General features: G+C 34.5%; 1 pseudogene; it reads left to right on the top strand.

Moving 5' to 3' along the window:
- The first annotated feature begins 1,974 nt into the window (after positions 1–1,974).
- LOC149224112 (GDSL esterase/lipase At1g71691-like) lies at positions 1,975–4,503 on the top strand (annotated as a pseudogene).
- The last annotated feature ends 539 nt before the right edge of the window (positions 4,504–5,042 follow it).

The raw sequence follows: 5,042 nt of genomic DNA, 5'->3' as shown, positions 1-5,042 counted from the left end.
TGAATTTTATTGGCGTTGTCTAACTCTATTAGGTTTTGAATTATTTTTTTGAATATGGGAAAACAATTTTTGGTAAGATTTTGAATTTTTGTGGTTTAAAATGTCTTTTTAATCTATAAATGGATTTAGTGTCTTGAAAAAATTTTGTGGATTAAAATAATGTAACGATCATAAATAAGATTAAATGGATTTAGTGCCCTGATAACCTTTTGGTGAATTCTGATAGTGCAGGGTTCACAGTTCAAATTTGGGATTCCAGCAGTTCCTTATCAAATTTCTAGCAAATTTGACCCATTAATATGCCAAAAAAACTATATCAACGATTAAAATACTGGCTATTTTGTTTTGTAATTGATAATTACTTTCCTTCCTTAGCTTAAAGTTTGGGTTTTTTTGGTACTCAACATTCACTCTTTGAAAAGTGACCAGTGCACACTTTGTTTGCATTAGTCTAAAAAGTGATCAGAGCGGGAATCTAACATATGGTAGCCATCTTAAAATAGTTTCAAGAAAAGGAACCATCTCATCTTGCATCAAACTTCTCTTTGGTTTTCATTTAGATTATTTGAGGCCATTCAATTTGAACAAAATCTTTAGAAAATATTATTTCATTATATAATAAAAACTTGAATTATGATGAAAAATGTGAGAACCTAGCATTTTTGTCAAAACTCTTGTGAAATTTGTACCAAGAAATAGAATCCTTTCCCTTTAAGATTATCTTACTCCATCAAAATACAAAACAATATGTGGTTGCTCCTCAAAATACAGTACTTTATCTAAACTTACATAAAAATAATCCCTCCTAGAGTGTTCACTATAAATTTACAGAGTATTTATATAAGTTGGTTTTATGTGGAATATATATGCAGGCTCTATGCAACTAAGTTGATTTTACAGAGTATTTATATAAGTTGGTTTTATGTTTACAGAGTATTTATATAAGTTGGTTTTATGTGGAATATATATGGAGGTTCTATGCAACTAAGTTGGTTTTACAGAGTATTTATATAAGTTGGTTTTATGTGGAATATATATGCAGGCTTTATGCAACTAAGTTGGTTTTATGTGGAATATATATGCAGGCTCTATGCAACTTGGGAGCTCGCAAGGCAACAATGGGTCCTCTGGGATGCATTTCAAGTCAAATAGCATTGTCCAATAGCAATGGCAGCTGCATTGACAGTGTAAGCCATGCCATACTCTTCAATTCCAAGCTCAAATAGCTGCATTGACAGTGTAAACCAACATGCCATACTCTTCAATTCCAAGCTCAAATATCTTTTGGGCACTCTGTCATTCAATATGCGTGGTGCACATTGCATCTATGGAGATGCCTATAGTGCAGTTAAAGACATGATGCAATGGGTCCTCCATACTCTTCAATTCCAAGCTCAAATATCTTTTGGGCACTCTGTCATTCAATATGCGTGGTGCACATTGCATCTATGGAGATGCCTATAGTGCAGTTAAAGACATGATGCAATGGGTCCTCTAGGATGCAATCCAAGTCAAATAGCAATGTCCAATAGCAATGGACATGCCATACTCTTCAATTCCAAGCTCAAATATCTTTTGGGCACTCTGTCACTCAATATGCCTGGTGCACATTGCGTCTATGGAGATCCCTACAGTGCAGTTAAAGACATGATCCCTACAGTGCAGTTAAAGACATGATCGACGATCCAAATTCTTATGTTATAGTAATAACTTAATTCTAAACTTGTGCTCATAGAACATTAAAATCTTGGATAAGCTAGGGAAGACCAACATGAATAAGTTTCCTGCCACTGAGTTCACAAAATTGATAATCCTCCATCTTTCATGAGCCTCCCACTTCTCAATTAAATCCATCATATTTCTGAAATATTAAGTCTGCAATTTAGTTACACTCAGACCCAAAGAAAACCCCAAAGAGGTTTGTCTCTCAATATGAATCAGTGCTCTTAATTGAAAAGCTAGCTTGTAATAGAAATGTTAAATGCTTACCAACTACAATTTAGTTACACTCAGACCCAAAGAAAACCCCAAACAGGTTTGTCTCTCAATATGAATCAGTGCTCTTAATTGAAAAGCTAGCTTGTAATAGAAATGTTAAATGCTTATCAACAAGATTTGTAATAGAAATGTTAAATGCTTATCAACAAGATTGATAGGACCAGTTGATTTAACTCTTTAGATTATTTTTTATTTCAATACACACTAATGACAACCAGTTGGTTTAATTTTTTAAACTATTTCTATTCTATATTTTAAATGAAATAAAACTAATAAATATAAAACAATATTCACTGAAACCACTTTATCGAATGTTGAATGAACGATCTCAGGGCAATTGCTAGGGCTGCCTCTCATTCCTGCATACCTTGACCCATCTACAAGGGGTTCGGCAATCCTAAATGGAGTGAACTACGCTTCAGCACCGGAGACTGGCCAAAACCTTGTAAGTCCAAATTGTTGAAATGATAAATTGAGTTTCTCCCACTCGTGCTAAATGTAGCATATATGGTATCTAACATTTTTGTTTTTGGTGCAAATTTGATAGCTTGGGCGCATATCGTTCAATCAGCAGATTGCAAATTTTGGGAAGAGTTTAGAGGATTTGACATCGCAGTTGGGAAGCGTAGTGGCTCAGCATCTAGCAAAATCTATTTTCTCAATTACTTTTGGCAGCAACGATTATATCAACAACTATCTTATGCCTACCTTTTATCCAACCAGTAGACAATACCAGTGATATTCTCATGTGGTAACTTTCACAATTGGTGGTTGGTTTCATAAGCTCTGTCTGGTTGCCTGAGAAATACAACCAAAGTCAATTGAAACTTTAAAGTGGTTCTTGTAAAACTGAGAATTTAATTGAAATTTTAAAGTGGTTATTGAATTTTATTGGCGTTGTCTAACTCTCCTAGGTTTTGAAGTTTTTTTTTGTTTGAATATGGGAAAACAATTTTTTGGTAAGATTTTGAATTTTTGTGGTTTAAAATGTCTTTTTAATCTATAAATGGATTTAGTGTCTTGAAAAACTTCTATGGATTTGGATGATGCAGTGATCACAAATCAGACTAAATGGATTCAGTGCCCTGAAAACCCTCTGGTGAATTCTGATGGTGCAGGGTTCACATCTCAGATTTGGGATTCCAGCAGTTCCTTATCAAATTTCTAGCAAATTTGACCCAAAAATATGCCAAAAAAACTATATCAATGGTTAAAATTTTGGCTATTTTGTTTTGTAATTGATAATTACTTTCCTTCCTTAGCTTAAAATTTTGGTTTTTTTGGTACTCAACATTCACTTTCTAAAAAGTGACCAGTGCACACTTCGTTTGCATTAGTCTAAAAAGTGATCAGTGCAGGAATTTGACATATGGTAGCCATCTTAAATTAGTCTAATGAAAAGGAACCATCTCATCTTGCATCAAACTTCTCTTTGGTTTTCATTTAGATTATTTGAGGCCATTCAGTTTGAACAAAATCTTTAGTAAATATTATCTCATTATATAATAAAAACTTGAATTATGATGAAAAATGTGAGAACCTAGCATTTTTGTCAAAGCTCTTGTGAAATTTGTACTAGGAAATAGAATCCTTTCCCTTTAAGATTATCTTACTCCATCAAAATACAAAACAAAATGTGGTTTCTCTTCAAAATACAGTACTTTATCTAAACTTACATAAAAATAATCCCTCCTAGAGTGTTCACTGTAAATTTGTATTTATATAAGTTGGTTTTATGTGGAATATATATGCAGGCTCTATGCAACTTGGGAGCTCGCAAGTGCACAGTGGCAGCAATGGGTCCTCTGGGATGCATTCCAAGTCAAATAGCAATGTCCAATAGCAATGGCAGCTGCATTGACAGTGTAAACCAACATGCCATACTCTTCAATTCCAAGCTCAAATATCTTTTGGGCACTCTATCACTCAATATGCCTGGTGCACATTGCATATATGGAGATGCCTATAGTGCAGTTAAAGACATGATGCAATGGGTCCTCTAGGATGCATTCCAAGTCAAACCAACACGCCATACTCTTCAATTCCAAGCTCAAATATCTTTTGGGCACTCTGTCACTCAATATGCCTGGTGCACATTGCATCTATGGAGATCCCTACAGTGCAGTTAAAGACATGATCGACGATCCCAGTTCTTATGGTATAGTAATAACTTAATTCTAAACTTGTGCTCATAGAACCTTAAAATCTTGGATAAGCTAGGGCAGACCAACATGAATAAGTTGTTACTGTAATTTGTTGTTGATGTGTTTACTGCTATATACAGGTTTTAGTGTGACAAATCAAGGATGATGTGGGATAGGCATGTATAATGGATAGATAACGTGCCTTCCGGGACTGGAACCATGTACCAACAGGGACCAACATGTATTTTGGGACGCATTCCATCCCACTGAAGCTGTGAACATTATTCTGGCCACAAGAGCTTACTCTGGCCCTCCTTCTGACTCTTACCCCATCAATCTCAAGCAGCTTGCTAAGATATAATAAGGTTCCCATTAACATTCTGGACAGTCAAATGTCACTTCTTAAAATATTTTCATTTAGTTATCAGCAGAGCATAATATACCTGTAGTCAAGTTACGGATTTTGAAATATTTTGTTATCATCAGAGCATAATATACCTGTAGTCATTTCATTTGAGGTAAAGGCAAAACATGTGGTCCAATAGTGAAAAGTCTTTATTTAATCTATATATTGAATTCAAGTGATATATTTTCTTTTGCTATATTTCTGAATGAGATAAGTAGATGGTAGATTTTATTTCAATAGTAGATTTTAGATGGTAAATGATAATAAGCTAACCAAAATTTTGAACCTGGGAACTCAACTTTTTTCCTAACCTGGGAACTCAACATTTTTTCCTTAAAGGAAGAATGTTTAACTGAACTTAGACTACTTGTCATGTATTCCAGAGAGACTAGGGTTAGCCCATGGTGAGGCCGGAATATACAGTAACCCTGGGCAGTCCCACCGCCCTTAAAAGAAAAACAATTAACCACAGATGATACAAAACTGCGAATTAA

Source organism: Pinus tabuliformis, chromosome Q, assembly GCF_031772625.1.
Source record: "Pinus tabuliformis cultivar Carrire ecotype Pingquan chromosome Q, CPIR1, whole genome shotgun sequence".
NCBI classification, from domain to species: Eukaryota; Viridiplantae; Streptophyta; class Pinopsida; order Pinales; family Pinaceae; genus Pinus; species Pinus tabuliformis.
The sequence above is the reverse complement of the archived record's forward strand: the minus strand, read 5'-3'. Positions and strand labels throughout refer to the sequence as shown.